At 41.8% G+C, this 11,746-nt stretch overlaps 1 protein-coding gene across 3 annotated transcripts in view; it reads left to right on the top strand.

The window, feature by feature from the left end:
• The first annotated feature begins 5,492 nt into the window (after positions 1-5,492).
• The window catches only part of LOC123999158 (prolyl 4-hydroxylase subunit alpha-2-like), a 32,730-nt gene continuing 26,476 nt past the window's right edge, over positions 5,493-11,746 (top strand). For all 3 annotated transcript variants that reach the window (XR_006832397.1, XM_046304627.1, XM_046304628.1), the window contains exon 1: positions 5,493-5,645. The gene's annotated coding sequence lies outside the window, so the exon portion shown is untranslated. The remainder of the gene's footprint in view (positions 5,646-11,746) is intronic.

Genomic DNA, 11,746 nt, shown 5'->3' with positions numbered 1-11,746 from the left:
CACACACACACACACACACACACGCAAACACTCCAGATATAAGTACTCCAGATAAAAGTACTAGCATCAGGACCAGAAAAGTCTGCTCACCATATGAACACATTCACAGAAATCGTACTTTATTTATCTGCCAATGAGTGATTTCACCAATTGATTGAAGGAATCAACCAGCTCAACGTCAACAACAAAACTATTAGCCCTATTGCCGGAGAGAGAGTGTGAACACCACTGTCACTTCTTTCCCCAGGGAGCTCATTTTGGCTGTGATGACTGGCGCAGCTTGTAACCCGATCCTCCTCTTTGAGGCATCGCCCTTGAGTCATTCCATGGCTGGGCACCTGGACACACTAATACCCCAGCCTAAATCTCCCTGTTCCCTGCCTTTTGTTTTTCTGTTTTGTTCCGTGTTCTGGAGGCCAAGGCAGAACAATCAGCTCTGGAGAAATGGTGCTGGAGTAGTAGAGGTATACATACCTTCAAGTACCTTCAGTTCAACTGATGTAAGTTGATTACAGTGGCTGAAACCTGATGCTGGCTGTGTGTCCCTCCTCAATCATCATTCCTGACTCTGTAGCAGAGTGCGTCTTTGACCTTTTGGCCTTGCTTGTGCATGACTAACCAGGCAAACTAAAAAAAAACAGTGTCTGGAACCATTTGCACATCTGGAAAAACTTAACTTCAGTATAAATGAATGGGTGGAAGGGATGCCACTTTTCGAGCAAATTCTGTCACCATATGCACAGTACTCTGCTACCAGATGCCAAAGTAGACAAAGGCATCATCATCAGATGATGGAATATACTATATCAATCAGCTTCGACACATTCCACAGTCTCGATTCTCTACATTCACGTCCCTATGGTAATTGGTTTCTGTATGTCACTATGCGTGACATACCATGCATTCACAACGTCTCCGAGCTTTCAGTGCCTCTGCTCAGGTGTAAAAATGAATGCCCAATGGCATGTTCAAATCCAACAGAGGTGACTGAACACCATTGTGTTTAGCTAGAATAAATTAGACAACTGTTTCAACGAGCTGTGATTCATGGTACATCGGCACATTGAGAAATCCCGAAAGGCGAGGCCTTATGTAAATAAATTATTACAAATATGTTACTTGTTAACCGCTCAATACACTCACACTGACACAGATTACAACTCATACTATATAGCCTACGTTACGCATAAAAAAACAACTAAAAGTAAATAACCAATAACATGATGGAAAGCTTTACTCCCACTACAGTTGGGAAAGAACATGGTCCTTAACTTGAGAGATGACTGACCATTTCAGGTATAAGTCTTCTCTCATACAAAGAACATTACTGACACCTAATGGACATAAATGAATAATGGCCTGATTCTGTGTGGGGAGATACTGCTATATAGCTGTACTTTATTCTGCCCCTATTACTGTTGGACAGGAAGAGATTGTGGTACTTTGATTAACTTTGATGAAAGGTAAGGTAAGTCTTACAGTACTATCTAGCAAAGCATCCACTGTGGTCAACTGGTTTCAATTGACAGTTTTGGTGCCAGCAGTTCTGGGTGTTGCTTTGGGGATCTTTGCCCCTGCCTGGAAAATAATCTGGGGTAAACACTGAATTACATTTATCAAATCATGGAAACACTAAGGAAAGGTTTTAAAACATCTACTGTCATAAAACATTGACTGTCTGATATCGTCCTGAGCTAGCGGTGAGAACAATATGCCCTCTGCTGGAGTACAACGCTGCTGTCTTTTTACGCCTACTAAATGAGGTTACAGCTAAGGAGGATGCACTCAGAGGAACCAAAGTGATGCCTACTGGACACAGAACATCGAAAAGATAATGTATTTCTCTCAAAAACGGAACATGACCCCTTAAGTCAATGGTGAACTATTGAAGAGAGGAATAAAATAAATATCAGTGAATATATCAGTTTGACATGTCCATAGATAAGGATAGTAAACTCAACAAAAAAATAAATGTTCTCTCACTGTCAACTGCGTTTATTATCAGCAAACTTAACATGTGTAAATATTTGTATGAACATAATAACATTCAACAACTGAGACATAAACTGAACAAGTTCCACAGACACGTGACTAACAGAAATGGAATAATGTGTCCCTGATCAAAGGGGTTGGGGGGTCAAAATCAAAAGTAACAGTCAGTATCTGGTGTGGCCACCAGCTGCATTAAGTACTGCAGAGCATCTCCTCCTCATGGACTGCACCAGATTTGCCAGTTCTTGCTGTGAGGGAGATGGGGGGGAATGGCCCTAGCCCTCACCTTCCGATCCAACAGGTCCCAGAGGTGCTCAATGGGATTGAGATCCGGGCTCTTCGCTGGCCATGGCAGAACACTGACATTCCTGTCTTGCAGGAAATCACACACAGATCGAGCAGCATGGCTGGTGGCATTGTCATGCTAGAGGGTCATGTCAGGATGAGCCTGCAGGAAGGGTACCACATGAGGGAGGAGGATGTCTTCCCTGTAATGCACAGCATTGAGATTGCCTGCAATGACAACAAGCTCAGTCCAATGATGCTGTGACACACTGCCCCAGACCATGATGGACCATCCACCTCCAAATCGATTCAGCTCCAGAGTACAGGCCTCGGTGTAATGCTCATTCCTTCAACGATAAATGCAAATCCGACCATCAATCCACCCTGGTGAGGCAAAACCGTGACTTGTCAGTGATGAGAACTTTTTGCCAGTTCTGTCTAGCCCAGCGACTGTGGGTTTGTGCACATATGCGAAGTTGTCGGTGATGTCTGGTGAGGACCTGCCTTACAACAGGCCTGCAAGCTCTCAGTCCAGCCTCTCTCAGCCTATTGTGGACAGTCTGAGCACTGATGGAGGGATTGTGCGTTCCTGGTGTAACTTGGGAAGTTGTCGTTGCCATCCTGTACCTGTCGCGCAGGTGTGATGTTCGGATGTACCGATCCTGTGCAGGTGTTGTTACACGTGGTCTGCCACTGTGAGAACAATCAGCTGTCTTCCTGTAGCGCTGGCTCGCAGTACAGACATTGCAATTTAGTGCCCTGGCCACATCTGCAGTCCTCATGTCTCCTTGCAGCATGCCTAAGACACGTTCACGCAGATGAGCAGGGACCCTGGGCATCTTTCTTTTAGTGTTTTTCAGAGTCAGTAGAATGTCCTCTTTAGTGTCCTAAGTTTTCATAACTGTGACCATAATTGCCTACCGTCTGTAAGCTGTTAGTGTCTTAGCGACCGTTCCACAGTTGCATGTTCATTAATTGTTTATGGTTCATTGATCAAGCTTGGGAAACAGTGTTTAAACCCTTTACAATGAAGATCTGTGAAGTTATTTGGATTTTTATGAATTATCTTTGAAAGACAGGGTCCTGAAAAAGGGTTGTTTCTTTTTTTGCTGAGTTTATTTGACAACAACCATTTTTAAAGGGTTATAAGTAATTCAGGGGAGACAACATATCTTTATGTCAGATGTAAATTATGTATAGATCCCATGTAGATGTTTATAAGGAAATAACCTAAACTGCACAAGAACCCTAAACTTAGTAATACTTCATTTGAAAGTCTCCTTTCAAATAAGCTGTTTTATAAAACATTTTAATTTCGTTCATTGAATGATTAATTATTAATGTACATATTGGTTATGATCAGTAGATTATTACAGGTTTTTGTAATAAACATGCACTGATGAATAAGGCCTAATGTCATTGTCAATATGATACTTTTGCAAACAGTTTACTAGTTTGTGAGCAGGTTTTTGGGGCCTAGTGGTTAGAGCATTGGACCAGTAACAGAAAGGTTGCTGGATTGAATCTCTGAGCTGACAAGGTAAAAATCTGTCGTTCTGCCCCTGAACAAGGCAGTTAACCCACTGTTCCCTGATAGGCCGTCATTGTAAACAAGAATTTGTTCTGAACTGACTTGCCTAGTTAAATAAAGGTTCAATAAAAAATAAAACAAATAATCAACAGTGTTGCATTTTTTCCTTTATGGTTTTCATTCAACATTGATCCGTAGACTTGTGGCTTAAAAGAATACAGGCTGCACACAATTGACCTCATAATCTGAATCCGTCCTTTGTAATTGATCACTTCATGACTGGGTCACCAATTAATCATCATTAACCAAATGACTTATGAGATTGGCACTTTATAGTCCTACAATGCAGTGGTAGAAAAAGTGACTCTTTGTCATACCTTAATAGAAAATGACTCAAGTAAAAGTGAAAGTCACACAGTAAAATACTAGTTGAGTAAAATTCAAAGTATTTGATTTTAAATATACTTAGTATCAAAAGTAAATGTAATTGCTAAAATATACTTAAATATCAATGATTTATACATTTCACATTCCTTATATTAAGCAAACCAGGCGGCACAGTTTTCTTGTTATTTTAATATATGGATAGCCAGGGGCATACTCCATCCCTCAGACATAATTAATAAACAAAGTGTTTGTGTTTAGTGACTCCGGCAGATCAGAGCCAGTAGCAATAACTAGGGATGTTTTCTAGATAAATCCTGTGTGACTCAGTTGTGAGCATGGCGCTTGCAACGCCAGGTTTGTGGGTTCGAGTCCCATGGGGACCACTAATGAAAGTGTATGCAGTTCCTCTGAAGAAGAATGTCTGTAAATATGTGTGTGAATTGGACCATTGTGTATGTGTATGTGTATGTACATTTCTTACCCACTGGAATTGTGATAGATTATTTCACTTAGAATTCACTGTGTCTGTAAACAATTGTTGGATACATTTCTTGTGTCATGCACAAAGTAGATGTCCTAACCGACTTGCCAAAAATATAGTTTGTTAACAAGAAATGTGTGGAGTGATTGAAAAATGAGTTTTAATGACTCCAACCTATGTGGATGTAAAGTTCCGACTTCAACTGTATATAAAATTGTAAACTTGCAGAAGGGTGTACCCCTCTGTATATAGTCTCGTTATTGTTCTTTTACTGCTGCTCTTTAATTATTTGTTACTTTTATTTCTCATTCTTAACCGTATTTTTTTTAAACTGCTTTGTTGGTTAGGGGCTCGTAAATTAGCGTTTCACTGTAAGGTATTCGGCGGCATGTGACTAATACAATTTGATTTGATTTGATTATTATATTACCGTAATTACGTTCAGTCCAGAGAGCATCATACATTTGTGAAGGTTGCATCATGTAACATAATATACCCAAATGTATTTCTTCCTCCAAGACGTGTCGAACTCATTATGTACAGAATATTCCAGTTTAACTGGCTTCGGACAAATGTTAAGTACAGACAAGTTCCAATAGGAATTTAGTCATGTCCACAGATCAGTGTCAAAATGTAGTTTGATGCACTCGGTAGGCCTTCTGTTTTATAATACATAACTTTGGTAATAAAGATCTGCCTACTAGGTGCAACATGATAGCCCTTATTTTATGGTTGCCAACAGTAGCCAAGATATATGGCTCTGATTTAGCCTACTGTTGTAATGCAAAGACGACGGTTTGAGCTGAGGGGTCCCAGAATGAAGTGCGCATTTCGTAGAAGGTTTTTGACCAGGGTCTGTACGTGGCAGAGAAAAAAATCTCTGCAGATCACTAACTCGGGTGTCTACAATAGATTTGCACATACTGTTAAAGGTGTAGGGTTATTTTACAATCACAAGGGAACGAAAAGGTAAGCGTACATATGCATACTGTCAAATCTATTTTTAAATCTGTGTGTTGCACAGAGGAGCGTAGCATGTAATTCCTGTAACATGATGTGTAGGCCTATTGTTGTCAATAACAACTGACCCCTTTTTTGGGACATTCTTGTTGCTAAACCTGTGATTTCAGCAAAATAATTTAATGAACTCGTGAATTGGGTAGGCCTTATACTGGCGTGCTCTTATTTTGCGCATTCGCTTGCTTTACATGCCTTGTTGGCAACTGTAGCTGCAGCAACAACATATCAACACTGACAGAAAGTTTTGGAAGGTTTAGCCAACATTACAGAATTCCATTATAACCATAGGGTTTTGAGGGGTAGGTAGGCAATATGTATTTAGAACGTAACATTGGCAGTCACCTTTCTCTCAACTGTTTTAATGACATAATTTTTTTCAAAACTTTTTCACAAGAAAGACCCTGATGTGTTCAAACGGGGATTTATAGAATAGTCGCTGTCTTGGCTGACGTCTCAGGCATTGTAACCGAGTAAAGTACTGTAACAAGAACCCATGGTCGCAGACGTCAGTTCAACGTCTAGATTTGTTGTCAGCTAACGTGAATTCAATGTGAAAAAAAATATGAAATGCCCTTACATTGATTACTTTTTGCAAATCCAGTCAGTTTTCCATGTTGGTTCAATGACATCACATAGATCATTTTGGTTGAAAGACATGGACACAACGTTGATTCAACCAGTTTTTGCCCAGTGGGAAGACTGAGTGAAAAGGGTCAATACCTTTGGGATATTTTTATCAGTATATTTCTGACATTTTATTACACGAAAGGAGTAGACTACTCCAGATAAGCATGTCCTTAATTTCATAATACAGAGCTAGAATATTCTCTGTAATCTGGATTTGAATTATCCTTGCTACCATATGGATCCAGGGAGATTTGGAGTGATATAGGTTCAAGACACGCGCCTGATGCATATTAGTAGAATATTCTAACTCCGGAAAGGGTATGTGTCAACATGCTGACATGTCTAATCCTTTATACTCAGGCATGAACGAATCCACATATTTTCAGAAATGTATCAGATCTGTAATCATTACCTGACCTGATTTATTTCAATACATCTCCTTACATGATATGTGAATCAATGTGGATCATAGATATTTTAATGTTTCATCATTGTATGTCTGATCGAAAATAGGCTAAATCTGATTTTATGAAACGTAAAATAATGTGTGATGGACGTTGTTCAGGCACCGGAAATCAACGCACTTCTTGACATGAAGGTGACATCTGAGCATACATTGCATCATTTTCAGTAGTAGGCTATACAAGGCACAAAAAGGCAACCTATTTCATCCAAGTTGCTACTTCCAAAGCGCATCTGGTTTTTCTATTTAAATAAATGCAGCATAGCAAATCCAGAGTTCCAATCCCAACACTAGAAAAAAAATGCCTGGAACGTAAAATATCGTTATTAACTGGTTCCCATGCTTCTAAAATAACGGTTCTGTTTCGGAACAGTATGGATCCCTTTATTTTCAGTTTCAGTTTCAGTTCCTAGAAAAATAAAATAATTTTCCGGTTTTCGGTTCTGTTCCCTGAACCGGTACCAACCCCTGCTAGTTACCACTTAATTTAAGGTTAGGCATAAGCTTGACAGTGTGCTTTAGGTTAGGTTTAAAATCAGATTGTAAGAAGGGAAATTAAAGAAATAGCCGAGTTTAGAATTTTGTGGCTGGGGTAAACAGTGACAATTTTTATCCAGAGGGAATAAAACATTATAGTGTCTGAAAGATTTATATAGATTTAATATTTGTTAAATTATTGAGCATGTCCTCAACGCAAATAAACATCACATTGTCCTTATTTAGCATATCCAAATCATGAGACAATATGTTATGTAGGCCTACTGTTAGTACTTGTCAACATATAGAGAAAATAAGATGTCCACATAGGTCTATCTATCGAGTCCTTATCCGGCCATACCATGTATGATATCCGGAGGGAATTCAAAAATGATATGTTCATGAAATAAAAATATGGATTTCATATGTGAACTCAGAAATCATACTTATTTTCAGCCTATCAAAAATAATTGCAAGATCCAGATATGGACCTCAGCCAAGAGATGCATATCTTGACTCAATATAGCTTCTTATCTTGAATATACAGTGGATATGTGTCAACATGAAGAGGGAAAATAGGATGTTACACATCTCTGGATATCGAATGAGTCCATATCCGGCCATAGGAAAGTGACAGTTGGACTACTCTCCAAATTATATGTATTCCAAAATCAAGGGCATTATTTTGGAGTTGGCCTCCCACTTTGCTGCTATAACAGCTTCCACTCTTCTGGGAAGGCTTTCACTAGATGTTGGAACGTTGCTGTGCGGACTTGCTTCCATTCAGTTTCAAGAGCATTCGTGAGGTCGGGCACTAATGTACGGTGATCTGGCCTGGCTTGCAGTCGGCGTTCCAATTCATCCCCAAACGTGTTCGATGGGGTTGATTGAGGTCAGGGCTCTGTGCAGACCAGTCACATTCTTCCACACCGATCTTAACAAACCATTTATGTATGGACCTCGCTTTGGTTGATTGAGACTGTTGTCTCATGTATGTTTTGTAACAGTTATTGTGGCCTTTGTGCTTCTCTGATTGCACGGTCACGTTGGCAACGATAGATATTGTTGTCCTTGTTCAATAAAGCCATTGGTCTCGACGATGTTCCTATCTGCCAGGACATTGCAGGATATCTAGGTTTACTCACTTCCCCTGGCTTTGTAAAGACGGGAATTTGTACAGCCTGATGGGGCCCCTTCTTCCTTGTTCTCACCCTCGAATGCAGGCTATGTTACTGTGTACTGTCTATCCGAGATTGCTAAATAATTAGCTACAATGGCTGCTTCTGATGATTCCTCTTTCCAAGATAAGCTGGATGAGGAAACATTTTTAGATTGTCTTTCACATACAGACTAATTAATTTGAGCTGGAATAAACTGAAAAGGAGTTCAGACGGGCGAGGAAAAAGAATTGCGAGACCAGCAAGCAGAGGCACCAGCCTAGACCAGCTGGACCAGGAGTTGTTTTGCTGTCTGCAGCTAGCAATATAAGGTATCTTTTAAACTAAGCAGTGTTGTAGAGTACAATTTGGTGATTGTTTCGAACACAACGGGACATGCTAGTACCACTACAAACCAAGCTATTAACGTTAACCTAGTTAGCTAGCTGTGTTTGCTATACCTAAAATATACTGTAGTCTAACGGTATAGGTAACTAGCTAACTAACCTAGCTAGCCTCAGTGCCTCACATTAGGAGCAAAGCTCGAGTATATAGGTAGCTGTGTCCTGGACTGGTCTCGGAGTAATGGCTGTGTTGAAAGGAGTGGGTGTGTCAAAAAGTTTATTCCAACCCGCACCTGATATTAATAATTTTCTGGTTGTAACTAACCTGATACAGCTTATAACTGGGGTGGGATTGAAAACCTACAGGAGGGTAGCTTTCTGGGAACAGGGTTGGAGAGCTCTGGGTTAGACACTCATGACTGAACGGTGTTGTCTATGCCAATGAAAGTGTTTCCATTGGTCAACTTTTTACACATTTAACTGCAATACAGCCTTATTCTAGAATGAATGAGAAAAAAAGTGTGCATCAATCTACACACAGAACTCCATAATGACATAGTGAAACCGGCCATGGGGTTGAGCCAGTTCCTGGAGAGTTTTACCACTAGTGGTGTCATCAGCAGGCTTGTTTGCGCTATCAACATACCTCTAGTCATTGAATTCCAAAAGTTCCGACAAACACCTTATACCTATAGGAATCCGACTTCAGCCATGTCAGTATCGTGGTCGAATTACCCTAGTAGATGATCCTTTGGATTGGCAAGGTGACCTCTGCTTGCAAGGTGGAGGCCAACTGGGCACCAGAAAGGGCAGCGCTGAGTTCCAGCCTAGGCATTGACAACTGCTTCGTGGGTGTGACCCTGGCCATGACAAAGGAGACATGGGTCTGGCCAGCATCATCCTCCACTCAGAGATAGGAAACCACTCCATAATCCTGCTCTGAAGTGTCACAGAACACATGAAGTTCCTGGCTTGGACCTAGTTGGTCATCATAGGGTGGGACATAACACCTTGGCATCTGGACTTCGGAGAGCGCCGACAACTGTTTCTCAACATATCCATCTTTCTACTAGGTCAGCTGGGTGGATTGGTTGATCCCAGTCCCTGTTGGTCTGTCACAGATCCCGGACTAAGACTTTGGCCCGGTTTGTGTAAGGCAAGATATACCTGAAGGGATTTTAGTGCTCAGGGCTGAGTGGCACTTGTATCCGGTGTGCAGCTCCATCTCAGACCTAGAGTGGGCTCTTGTGGATTGGTGCCAGACTGTGACAGCCATAATTCAATGCTACTTGTCCTAGCTTGTGGCGGGAGGTGCTGGATAACCTCTGCTGTGTTACTTGCGCTCTGTCAGGCCTCGAATCCCCCTTTGGACAAGATATTCCAGACTTTGTTGAGGAGTGCTTTTGCTTCAGCAGTGGATGAGAGGCTCTGTAAGCAGTTATCCACATAGAAGGCATTGTCCACTGAGTCCCATACTTCTTTGTCACTGTCTGGGTGCTCCCAGGCGTGTCTCTGCAGAGTGTATATGGCACAGCAAGGACTGCATGTGGTGCCAAAAGTTAGCACTTGCCATTCTTAGATTGTGGGTTCTGCGTCTCGATCCATATCTCACCCTATTACCCGTAACAGTGCGGTGTCGGAAGGCAGCAGACAAATCAGATAAACATGGCTTTGATGTCTCCACTGATGGCTGTGGAGTCCTGCCAGAACCGGAGAAGGACACCGAGCAAGAAAGGACCAAAGGTTGGTCCAGGCAGCAGACAGTCATTTACGCTTTGATCAGCATCCTGGAATGAACAGTTGAAGACAAATCGGTACTTACCATATTATCCAACAATACCAATGGGGAGGGAGATACCAGGATTCACTGGGTGGGTTTCCCTCTTCATGAGCGGTCACTTTGGTGACATCCTGCCTTCACAAGGTTATGAATCTCCCATTCATGAACTTCAGCAAGCTCAGGGTTCTTCAGTAGTCACCATTCTGTCCCACGGAGTAGTGGAAGTACAGCCCGTGTTGTGATTGACAGAAGAGGATGGTTGGGCACCTCTGAACTGTTTGTTCCCCTCCAGGACGGATGAGGCTATTCGTGCCTCCTCCAATTCTGTTCTTGCTTGATGCTGCTGCTGTGCCAAGTCTTTGACAATTCCTGTTCCTGTATAGCTTTACGGGCCTGCACGTCCAATAGGTGACATTGTTCATCAGTCTGTAGTTCCTCCTCAATTTCCTCCAATGCTAGTAGTTTCATTCTCTCTTGTAGGACAGCGGTCTGTGAATCTAGTGAATGGAGGCTGGCAGGGCCACTTCCTAAGGGGGTATCCACTGGCCGAACTCTCACTCAGTCTTGAGTCACTCCATCTAGAGTGCCTCGATGATTTCCCATGACTTGAGGGTTGAGCGGACCCCACCTTGGAGAGCTGGTCGAACTGTGCTGTGGGAGTTACCTCTTCCATGGGTTCTCCCAGTATACCACCCGCCTGTTCCTAAGCAGTTTCCGGTCTTTAGCTTGAATGGGATGTTTTATGGCTGAAACATACAGTTTTATGCATCGCTGCTTTGAGCCTTCGTGATGAGATGGCAAGATGGTGCTGACAGATAGGGCAGCTCTGCTTCTAGCTCCTAAGAAACTTTGCAGTATTTAATTTTTGTATGTGTTAATTCTTACATTATTAGCCCAGGAAATGTTTTGTCTTATTACATACGGCTGGAAAGATCTTTTTTATTTTAGAGCGATGGTAACTCGCCAGCATTATGAACGGGAATACAACTTTCCCGAATTGGATCCTTTGTTCGTTCCCCCCAGGACAATTTAACTGTTTCCAGAGGCTGATCCAAAACACTGCTGGCGGCGGAGAAGAGGTATTCAGAATGGACTGCCAACCATATTACCTCCCAAAAGAATTCCTGTTTATTCCCTCTCAAGCCGATACCATAACGGCCCTCAAAAAACTTCACTGGACTTTCTGCAAACTGGAAACCACA

The sequence above is a fragment of the Oncorhynchus gorbuscha genome, linkage group LG16 (assembly GCF_021184085.1).
Source record: "Oncorhynchus gorbuscha isolate QuinsamMale2020 ecotype Even-year linkage group LG16, OgorEven_v1.0, whole genome shotgun sequence".
In the NCBI taxonomy this organism is placed as follows: Eukaryota; Metazoa; Chordata; class Actinopteri; order Salmoniformes; family Salmonidae; genus Oncorhynchus; species Oncorhynchus gorbuscha.
The sequence above is the reverse complement of the archived record's forward strand: the minus strand, read 5'-3'. Positions and strand labels throughout refer to the sequence as shown.